Source organism: Manis pentadactyla, chromosome X (assembly GCF_030020395.1).
Source record: "Manis pentadactyla isolate mManPen7 chromosome X, mManPen7.hap1, whole genome shotgun sequence".
In the NCBI taxonomy this organism is placed as follows: domain Eukaryota; kingdom Metazoa; phylum Chordata; class Mammalia; order Pholidota; family Manidae; genus Manis; species Manis pentadactyla.
The window spans coordinates 106,646,133-106,658,165 of NC_080038.1; the positions used below are offsets into that span (position 1 = coordinate 106,646,133).

At 41.3% G+C, this 12,033-nt stretch overlaps 1 protein-coding gene across 4 annotated transcripts in view; it reads right to left on the reverse strand.

Annotated features, from left to right (window-relative positions):
• The window catches only part of DCX (doublecortin), a 105,750-nt gene that overhangs the window by 43,875 nt on the left and 49,842 nt on the right, over positions 1 to 12,033 (reverse strand). The gene's annotated exons all lie outside the window — the stretch shown is intronic.

Below are 12,033 nucleotides of genomic sequence, written 5' to 3' on the forward strand. Positions count from 1 at the left end.
TCAGATTCCTCAGGTTAAGGGTTAAGTCCTACAGGACGACCGCTGCACCACAGTAGATGCTAGTAGCAAGCCCATGTTGTTATCTGTACTTCTGACTGGCTATAAATCAAGGGTTAAACTTTTCCAAAGTTGGGATAAATAGAGTATATTTTTTTGGGCTCCTTTAATGTTGGAGTACCTAACCTTTGGTAGTACAATATTAAAACCTTTGTTTTAAGTCCATCAATGTCCATTGTATTCATCCCATTTCTTAACCATCTAAAGATTTTCACCCTGCTGAGATGAGTCCTGTGACCCTTCTCTGTTTCTTCTGTTTCACTCCTATCAATATTGCTTTATTCATCTTATTTCTCAAAACAGTAGTCCCCCCAAAACAGTAGTCCCCCCTTATTCATGGGTTATACATCCGAAGACTTCCAGTGGATGCCTGAAACAATGGGTAGTACTGAACCCTATATATACTGTTTTTTCCTATATATATGTACCTATGATAAAGTTTAATTTATCAATTAGCCATAGTAAGAGATTAACAACAACTATAATAAAATGGGATAATATAACTACATGGTAATAAAAATTATGTGACTGTGGCCTTTTTCTCTAAAACTATCTATCTTATTGTATTGTACTCACCCTTCTTGTGATGATGTGAGATGATAAAGTACCTAAGTGAAGAGATGAAGTGAGGTGAATGACTTAGGCACTGTGACATAGCGTGAGGCTACCATTAACCTTCTGACAATAATTCAGAAGGATGATCATGTGCTTTCAGACCGTGGTGGCTGTGGGTAACTGAAACCACGGATAAAGGGAAGACTACTCTAAATGTTTCAACATTTCCTCCTTGTAGGGAAGAGTCTCTTGGCTCTCCCCATTTCCTTGTTAATTAGCCTAATATTTTTATTGACATCTGTAAGACCCATGAGGATAAGCTGAAGCAGCAAATTCACTAAGGCTCTCTGGACTGTTTTTTTTTGGTTTTGCAACCAGCTTATATGGGGTTCCCATGTGAAAGGGGCCCCTTTAACCACAGCATTCACGGTGAGCTGGGTAATGGGCATACTCGGCAGGTGAATAGCCCCGTCATCTTAAAGCCAGTCCCCCGTGGCTCGCATACAAAGCATATTGGCCTCCTCATCTGGGGTGTTCTGCTTGGCATTCACAGGGGGAGGCAGACAGTCTCCCTTCACAGGGTAAACAGACCTGACAGTGGCTTTCATCCAGTGCACCAGGCTGGCTGTTCCCTTGGGAATAACCCACTTTGCATCTGGGTCACACACAGTCACCTGTGATTGTTCCACAGAGAGCTGTGGGTCCTGCAGCACCCCAGACGTGCCCTTCCACTCTGCAGCATTCAAAGCCAAAGACACAGCCCCCAGCCAGTCCCTCTTTCATTCCTTTTTAGGAAAGTTTCTTCAGGAAGCTGATGATACCGATCCACACAATGAAACATCTCCTTCACATTAGACCCTCTAACACATTCTTCTCTTTCACTTTTAACTTATCTATTATAGATAAGAATAATCAAGGAATTGAATATGTTGCCTTTCTCTTAGTTTGCATTTCCTTATGCATCCAGTGAATTGACTCCCTGGGAGCTGGATCCATCTCTAAATTCTCTTGGTACTTTCACCTTTAGTAACTGATCAGAGCACAGCTGCTGCTCCTTCCCATGGGTAACCGTGTGGACACCCAGGAATCAAGGGTTCATCATCCCTCATACTTTTATCCTTTCTCTTTCCATTAGCTAAGGCCATTCTAGTAAATCCCACCTCATCTGTCACCAACTAAAATGTTCTGGTCACCAATCCAACGCATGGGTGTGGAGGGGGGATATCCCCACACCAACAAGCAATTATTGGTCACCAGCAAGGTGTCCTATAATTCAACTCAGTTCTGACATTCTCAACCAGGAGATAGCCTCAGCTCCCACAGGTTAAGTTTTCAGTCCCACAAGACTGTATTCCCACCCCACCCCTCCACTTCAGATGTCAATGAGAAGTCCAAGTTATAATCTGTACTTCTGACTGACTGCCTATATAAATCAGAGGTTTCCGCGACCTCCTCCTTGGGTTTGATAAATTTGCTAAATTGGCTCACAGGACTCAGAAAACCTGTCTACTCACTAGATCACTGGTTTATTATAACAGGATATAACCCAAGAAGAGCCAGATGGAAGAAATGCATACAGTAAACTTTGGGGAAAGGGCACAGAGCTTGCATGGTCTCTGGTCTCTGTGAGCGCACAACTCTCCTGCATCTCCATATGCTCACCAAACTTGAAGCTCCTCGAAACCCATCCTTTTGTTTATTTATGGAGGCTTCATTACATAGGCATGATTGAATAAATCATTGGCCATTGGTGATCCATTCAATCTCCAGCCCGTCTCCTCTTCCTCAGGGTCTGAGAGTAGAACTGAGCGTTCCAACCCTTTAATCACATGGCTGATTCTCATGGCAACCAGCCCCCAACCTTCCATGAGGTCCAAGTCACCTCATTAACATAGCAAAAGACGCCTTTATCACTCTCATCAGAATGGAAATTCCAAGGGGTTTCGGAGCTCTTTGTCAGAAATGGGACAGACCAAATATGTATTTCTTATTATAAATCACAATACCCCTCCATAAAACCCAGCAATTCTACTTCCAGGTATATACACAAAAGAATAGAAAGCAGTGGCTCAAATAGGTACTTGTATTCAGTGTTCATTATAGCATTACTCACAATAGCCAAAACGTAGAAACCATCCAAGTGTCCATCAACTGATGAATAGACAAACAAAATGTGGTGTATACATACAATGGAGTCACACTGTATTCATATATTCATTGTATTTATACAATTCAACCACAAAAGGAATGCAGTTCCGATACATGCAACCTGGACCTTGAAAATATTATGCTAAATGAAATAAACCACACACAAAAGGACAAATATTGTATGACTCCACTTATGTGAACTATTTAAACTAGACAAAATCATTGAGGCAAAATAGATTAGCGGTTACCAGAGGCTCAGGGAAAGGGAAACCGGGGAGTTATTGCTTAACTGTTACATGGTTACAATGTTACAGAGTTTCTGTGCGTGGGGAGGAATAAGTTCTCAAACTACTAGTGATGACTGAAAACAATGTGAATGTATTTAATACCACCGAATTGCATACATAAAAGAATTAAAATGACACATTTTTGTTATACGTATTTTATCATTAAAAAATTAATAATGTAATATACCAGAAATAATTGAACTGTAAACTTTATATATGTGAATTGTATGGTACGTGAATTATTTATCAGTAAAGCTATTCTAAAAAGAGAAATGTAAAAAAAAGTTTGTTTTAATTTATCAATCTAGGATTTAGTTATATTTTAGCAGGAAGGCTTTTTAGAATACTTAGTCTGCCATACTACAGAAGCAGAAGTCAGATTTTACCTATTCAAAGAGGTCTTCCTCACCGCTCAGTCTAAACCAGGACCACCACCATTAACCACCACAGAAGTTCCAAGAGAGCAGAGCTCTCATCTGTTTTGTTCACCATTGTATCCCCACTAAGTTCAAGTGTAAAAAGTCAAATATTTAAAAATATTATTATCAGTAGTAGCACAGTTAAGAAGAGTCTAAGAACCATAATAATAAAATCTCAGTTTCATAATTAAAGATATTACAGTATGATAGGGTGTTTCTAGACTACTAGTGATCACTGCCTCTACACCATATGTTAGAGAAGTCCTGAGATAAAAATTGACTTGTTTATTAAATTCTGGATCGATTTGTTTTCTAATTATTTGCGCAAAAACAATACAGTGTCAACCCTCTTTGCCCCCAAAGACCATTTCTTTAAGCACCTTAGTTCCCCTATGGGTTTTGTCTTTTTGCTCTCTATGATCCATCAAGGCGTCCATTTCTTGAAGGCAGTGACCATGCCTCTGACTTCCTGTGTCTTGCTTCCTGGTGCTTACCTTTAGCACACGAGCAATCCCCAGGGCCTTAGGAAACTGTTGACTGGCAGATTGTGGAAGAGAGATTGATATTCTATTCCCACTGTCTGTGCCACCCTCTGGGAATACTCTGCCCTTCTGCAAACTGGTCTATGTATTCCTATGGCAAGTTATATTGAGGCTGATGCCTTCTGATTCTGCAGCACTAGATCTGATTGGGTTTTTCTCCCTTCCCTGGTGAAGAGTGTCTGGTCCTTAGAAGCTCTTCTCAAAGGCCTCTAGGATATAAAGCAAGTACAATGTGGAAACTCCAGGAATAGATCACACTTCTGTCGACGCATTTCTTCCACTGGTCATAGACTCAATGGTGACTTTCCTTCCCACTCCATTCAGGAATTTCCCTGAGAAAACCCAGTTAGAGTGAAATCAAGGCAACCAGATCTCAACTGGGCCATTGGCCCTCGAGGTTATTCTTTCAACCTTTGAAACAATTTATCTTTGAGTGGTGAAGGTTTATAATGATCCTGCATAGCTTTTGTTGTTTTGCATTTATCAAATGGTTTCTCATTTGGTTCATTAGGCCCATTTTTTAATGAATGAAGCATGAAAGCCCATCAAGGTTAAATGACTTGCACAAGATCACATTGCTAGTTACAGAGCTGATACTAGAACTCAAGATGGCTTCTTTCACTCTGACACACTGGGCACCTAAGTTAAATAATAAAGACACTTATTTCCTAGATGGGGAGACCCTGGTAAGGAAATACAGTAGCAGACTCTGCGTAGTATAAAAATACCTCTGACCTGAAAAAGAGAGGCATAGAATGGGAGATGGAAGGAATAATACTTTCTACCCTATTTTACCAGAAGCTGGTTGTGATTTAATAACCTGAACTAGGCAGTGCCAGCTCCCCTGGAAGCCTGGCAACCCCTCAGTGCTCAAGGGTGTTTTTTCCTTAGCTTTTCTTTACCATTTTCCAAGAGTCTCTGTGTCAGCTCCCACTGGGGCCTTGCAGGGATGAGAACAGCTGCAGAGACGATGGAGTTGGGCTGCTGACTCCATGCCCAGGACTGACACCTGCCCCTCCACAGGGCCCTGGGGACAAGTTGGCTCAGAGAAACAGGGACGAGACAGAACTCCATTCATCAGAGAGAACTGGGCTGGAAAAAACCTGCTTGATCCCTTGGCACCACGAAGCTCTCAGGTTGGCCCTGAGCCCCATACAACTCCAGTTTCTGTTTAGCAGGGTCAATTAAAATAAGAGCTTGTAGGGCCCATTGCAGTTATCAATTGCATTTAACTGTTACCTGGTGCCTTCTATGCACAAAATAGAGTGGGAATATGGCATTGGAGTTCAGTAGAGGAAAGAAAGTTTTGTTTAAAAAAGAAAGTTAACATCCACCTAGATTCTAGGGTAAACCCTGCAATTGACTCACTGTGGAATCTTAGATAAGCTGTTTTCTCTCTGCCTCGGTTTCCTCTGCTGTAAGGTAAGGGTGCTGGTCTAGAACCTTTTGAGGTCTATGTCTTTTTGTGTTACAAGCTCTTTTGAGAATATGATGAAAGCTATGGATCTTCTCCCCAGAAGAATGCATGTGTGCATATAAATAACTAATTTTTCATATAATTTAGGAGGTTTAAGGATTTCCCTGAAGCCCATCTATAGATCCTAAGTTAAGAGCCTCTGGACTAGTTGATTTCTGAGATCTCTTCTAGCTCAGTCTATGAAACATTCCAGGTTGGACATGGTTAATGAGCAGAGACACCAGGGCCAGAATGCTGGCAGCTGTCATGGAATCCCAGAGGCTTAACTGTACCCCCCTTCCCAGGCTTCCTGAGACTCCGGTCCAAGGGAAGCAAAAGGATGTAAGCTCATTCTCTGCAAACTGAGTCCAAGGGAAGCAAAGGGGTGCAAACTGATTTACAGCAAACCAGAGACTGGAGTGTGCATCACACAGCTGCCTCCCAGGTTGCTGGAATTTAGCAAGGATATGACCTTTGTGGGAAACAGTAGGCACAAGAGTCATGGCCTCTTAAATGGGCAATTGGGGAGAGGACAAAGAGCATGGACCACCCAATTGATAAGGAATGTACAGCTTGATTATAGGTGTTCTGAGATAGCTGGATAGAATATTAATATCCATAAGCCTACTATATTTCCTTACTTAATGTCCACTCCTTTATAAGTATATATTTTATTACCAATAAGAAAGGTCAGGAGAGAAGAAAAGAAAAAGATTTGGTGGATATGTCAGTCAGGGTCCCAGCGAGCAATATGTGGCACACTCAGAGTGGCTAAATTGAGTAGAGTTTAATAAAGGGGATTGATTACAGAAGTATGGGCAGGGTATAAAGAAAGCACAGGGAATACTATAGTATCCCAGCACTAGTAATTGTGGGGTCCACTCTCGGGCCTGAAAGAGAGAAGGGACACAGCAGCTACCAGAACCCAGAGGGAAAAGAGAGCATGGAAGTTGTATGAAGAGAGCTCCCCGATTAGAGCTGTGACCTTTAGTCAAGGGATGCCCAGCAGCTTCTCAGGCAGGGTCCCAGGGAATAAATAGCCTAACCTTGCTCTTCTCCTCCATGCCAGTGCTTCCCATTGGCTAAACACTAGTGGAATCCAGAAGACAAGGGAGCCTATTGCTATGGGTCAGTCCCCCCGGCCACAGAGGGTGGAATCAGGTAGAAAGTAGACAGTAGACCTGGAAAGGAAGTCCTGCAAAGTAGGTCTTTCCCTGCAGTCAAGAAAAACTCCCTGTTGGTACAGCCTTGAATATGACATCTATCCAATGGACACTGTGACATTTGGACAAGAATAACAGAAGAGGTGTGAACTGCAATCAAGCAAAACTAACAATATCCCTTTGCATTTGTAAAAGCCTTTGCACGTTTCATGCTGCTTTCACCCTTTTGTCTCATTTGAACCATAAAGTTACCATGTAGGCAAAAGTTCTGTTTCACACATGAGGAAACTGAGGTTCAGCCAAGGTTAGGTAATTTGCAAGATCAAGTATCTATAAGGAGGAAAACGGAGACTAGAATTTACATTTGGGTTTCTGGGCTAGGGCCATTTCCACTATATCCCATGGTCTCTTCTCTATTATGTACAGTCCACAAAATTGTTCTGAGAGGCTTTCAGAACACTCTTACCTTAGACGGACATGAAAATCCACAAGGGCAATGAAGAGAAAGAATAGACTTCTTCCTCACAATTTTAAGATAGTCTCAGTAAGATGGGTGGTAAGAAAACAGGCTTAGTTAGAAGACAGATAAGTGGATACAATATTCCTTCCAATGATTTTCCAGAAGTTCCTAGATCCAGTTCTTGCCAAATGGCTCTAGTCTGTTTCCTATCATCTCTCCTTTTCTTCATTTCTGGCCTCTTGGGTGTCCCACCTCATCTGCCATACACTCCATTGTAAAGGATATGGTTGAATGGAAGTAGGAAAGAAATGGAAATAAAGAAATGAAAGCTCAAGGCAAATAGTACGAAAACAGAACCTTAACATGTTACATGTTTTAGAGCTCGATTGCAAAGAATGAAAAGCATTTTCACATTTGTCCCAATTTCCATGAAAACCATGAGCAGATACACCCTTGAGTTTGCAATTAAGTAGGATCTGAGGAAAATTCTGAGGGTTCAGTGTTCTTAGGAACTGCAATATTGCCTAATGGAAGAGATGATCCAGGCATTAGGTGTGAAAGGACATTTGGGAAGGATGGAATTGCAAACGCCTGTATCTGCTACCTTAGGTTCTCAGCTCTGAAGACAATTTAGAAGCCAGTGAATCCTAGAAGGCTCAATCCATAGCTTCTAGAGCATTGATTCTCAACCTGGGGCCATTTTGCCTTCCCTAACTCCCCAAAGGACACTGGACAATATCTGGAGATATTTTGGGTTGTCCCTACTTGGGGGACAGGGGGAAGTGCTACTGACATCTAGTGGGTAGAGGATAGGGATGCTGCTGAATGTCCTACAATGCCCAGAACAGTGCCACACAACAAAGAACTATCTGGACCAAACTGTCAATAGTGCCAGGGTTGAGGAACTCCACTCTAGGGTGTTCCTCGACTGTTAAGCTATTACCTTTGCTATGGCTATCACCCTGTGCACGTCCCACCTGTAAAGATGGCTTCCTTACTCTCACCTATGGATCTCAGGCTGGCCACTTCCTAGAATCAGCTTCATTTCAGCAGGCTGTGGGCTAAGGCAGAATTTTTCTTATTTTCCAGGGTGGTATTTGTTGTTACTGGTGTTCATTGTTATTAATTTTTGACCCTTGGCCTTGCTTTAACCCCAATAAGAAGCTTATTTCCTAGTTCCTAACTGCTTGTCTGGTTAATGACTCACAGCCCGACTAGACCTCTGGTTTTTGCAAAGCCCTTGGCACTTCTAGTCCTGGCAAGTTTCCCAGGCTCTGAGGCCCAAGTTCATCCATGGTTTCAGTACAACACTGCCTTACTCATTCCATCCTGGGGCACCAAATAGGGCTTGTGCTGGTAATTACACTAGACCTGCTGCCTCTTGAATCTGTGTGAGAAAGTTGCCAGCCCCAGGATGGAAAGGACTCAATGAAATATCAGCTGGTATAAGAGGTGTTCCTGCTATGACTGTCAAAGAAAGCTGTTAGAGAGAGAAAGAGAAGATGCATTCTGGACCACACGTTTCAGAAGACTCTGCCTCAGGTGGCTTAAGTAGAGACAGAAAGATGTCCTACACAATGTTGTTTCAAATCTAGCTAAGCTTGCGCTTCATGTTTGAAGAAGAAAAAATGCTGAGAATAAATTGAGACCTCCCATAGTTGAGATAATGTCTGATTTTGCCATTTCTCAAGTGTCAGCCTCATATGTCTAGAAAGGAATATAAAGAAGAAATTTGAAACAGCAAGAAAAATGAAGATTATAACCATGAAGGTAGTAGGACTACCTGTTGTTTTCCTAACAAGCCTCCATTCCTGAATTTTGAGACTTGGGGTGATATTGTGCAAAAGGACTGTTTTCTAGTCCAGGTTCAATTGCACATTGTTATGTGATCATGGGCAAATCATTTAAATACTCTATACCTTGGGTTCCTTATCTAAACAATGGAATCAATACTACTTTGACTGCTTCATACTGGGTCTTTTTGCAGTTTCGAACAAAAAGGGACAGTGCATATCACAGTGCCTTGAAAAGCATTAGTGCAATATGGATGCAAATTATTATAATTACTTTGCAAAAGATGTATGACTTAAAGGGAAATGAGGGTGGAAAAGGTAGGGCCAAGAAAAGCTGTTAAAGTAAATCAGACTTTGGCAAGGGAAGTCAGAGAAAGAGAGACAGAGAGAGAAACACACAGAAAGAGATGGAGAGACAGAGAATGAACTATCTTCATCCAGTTTCATAATACCCAAGGACTAGAAGGAAAATCCACTTTCTCTGTCCCTACAAAGCACTTTACTTCCACGTCCTGGACATAGGTAGTACCTATCTTCTCTTATAAAATCTCTATGATAAAGGATTCCCCAACACTACTTATAATGCACTCCAAATTGATCTTTTAGTTAAGAAATTCTTCTGGTAGCATTTATTGAGTGTTCATGAAAATTCAGCCATCATGGTAACTGTTAGAGATACAGAGAGAATAAGACACAGCTCTTATCTTCAAGGAGCCGTTAGTCTGGTGGAAATTTCTTAGTTGAGTCCCTTCTATCACTATTTAATTCTCTTCTTGCATCTGACCTACATTTCATGATCTGAAAAATTGACTTTTGAACCTTGTTTATACAATATCTAAACTGCCGAGCCTTTCCAAATTTTTATACATAGCAATTGCTTTTTAAGCCTGTTACGATAGTGGAATTTATGCAATTAAATTAGTTTCCCTTTAGAATGAGGGAAATAATCCAAGTCCAATATATTGGCAAGAACAGCAATTGGTTGCTGGAAAAGGATGAGCTGAGTATGAATTTCTGATAAGCTAATTCATGCTAGAGTGTCCATAGCTTAATTTGTGTCCTGTCTAGCATTGGAGGTAATGAATGCCTACAGGGACCACAACTGAACCCTAAGGAATAAAGCTCTAATAGTAAATATCACATATCCCTTAAAATTTGATGAAAGGTATTTAAGGACTGTTGATGGCCCTTTCAAATCACTCTCTTCATGCAAACCATCTTTAAAGTTCTGTTTCTACCATCTTCCTGTTCATCTTCCCACTATGCCAATCACCATTTTTTAATGAGTCAAATTGGTCCAAACTTAGCTAAAAGTCAAATACACAAAGTAAGGCTGATGCCTGTGCTAAAAGGGACATTTCTGTGACAACCCACAACGAGGCCAGGAGACAAAACGCTTCTCTGAAGACATCCAGCAGGAACAGCTAGTGAAAGTCCTATATTCTCCCCTCCTCCTCACAAGAAGGCCTTTCTTTACCCTCTTCAAATCCATTCCACCTCCCACACAGAAAGGCAAGACTAGTGGCAAGTTTAAGCAGGAATGCAAATTGAGGGATGTGTACAAGAAGACAGAAATAGACTGTAAAATGGCAGCCAGTGTGATTGCCTGGAAGCAGCTCAACTCAAACCTTTCCACTGAGAGCAAAGCAGCCCCTGTTCACATTTGTCTCTTGCATCGGCTGCTGGGATCAGGAGTCAGTCAGGCTTTCAATGGTTTATAAGCAACAGAACAACCCCTTGGAGGGCTGAAGGCCCATTTCTCACTGTATCTCTTACCCAAATATGTGGTAAGATCTACACTGAAGGGACAAGAACCTTAGCTGGACTGAACCTGTGTGATGAGATTCCCAGTCCCAATAAACACCAGGCTTGTTGGAGCTTCTACAAAGCAACCCTCAGCACTGGGTTGGGGGGACAAGCTGCAATCATTTCAATCTCATTTCTTCACATTTACAGTAGATCAGAGGTCATTTAACTAACACATAATTGGAACAGAGAGTTTGGATGAATTTCATTTTCCAGTCACTGGAGGTTAGCCTTTTAAAAAATTCACTTACATTTTTATTCCAAATCTTGTTAAGAAAAGGTTTCTTTAAAAAAATAAAACTAAAGTGAACACCAGATTCTGGCTATTTGTCATTCTCTCATTAAGGTAGAAAACTTTTTAAAAATTATTGCAACATCTTTAGAATCATGTCTTTGCATCCTTCCACTGTTTAGCACAGTGCTAGGCTCATGGTAGGTTCATGAAAATATCTGTCCCTTTTAGTATTCTAATGAATTGCCATTTTACTGTATTTTTTTGTGTCTACATAGCTGATGCCCTCTGTTTTCACATATATATACAGCCTGAAGTACATCTATTTTTAACCTAGTATCTTCAATTTATTGAAGTTGTTTCCTGTTTTGATTATGATCTCTGTCACTAGCAGTCGCAGACCTAGGCCCTCATCCAGAACCCAAGGGCAGATGTGCATTCTTCTGGTCATTTTTCTGCTGAGGTTATACTTTAGCCATCCAAATTCAGCTCAGAGGAGACAAACTACAGCAAGAGGAGAACATGGAGCCAAGAGAAGGGGAAGGGAAGAGAGACAGGGAGAGCCATCTGAAATGCTTGCTGGCCCATGGTTCAGAGAAAACTGGCTCCCTAGACTTGGCTGTCTTTCTAGGCCAGGCCTCTGTCAATAACACATTTATTGGCCATCCTGACTTCAGCCTCTGATTTGCCCAATTCAAATATACTTTTTCCAAGAAACAGCTCTCCTAGTCATGGCCCCTGACCATTACAAACAATGCTGTTGAAAGGTCCGAGTGAAAGGGGCCATTTTCTCCAAGTGAGTCACCACCACCTGGAAAGTTCTTGGAAAATGGAAGAGGTGCCAGAAGACTAAAGACAAGGAAATGTTGTCCTACTTTTTGAAAAGGGAAAGAAGTATATCTCAGAAAATATAAACCAATAATGAACTTGATGCTGATACCCAGAAAAATATCTAAAAAAGGTTATTAGGAAATTGTTTGTCAGCACTCAAGAGAAATTATGATGAGTAGACACAAACAAAGGTTGACACAAGCCATGCCCAGCTAACTTTTCCTTTGATAAACTTACTAGATTTTGTTGGGGGGAGGGTTTATAAAAATACATTAAAAAAACAT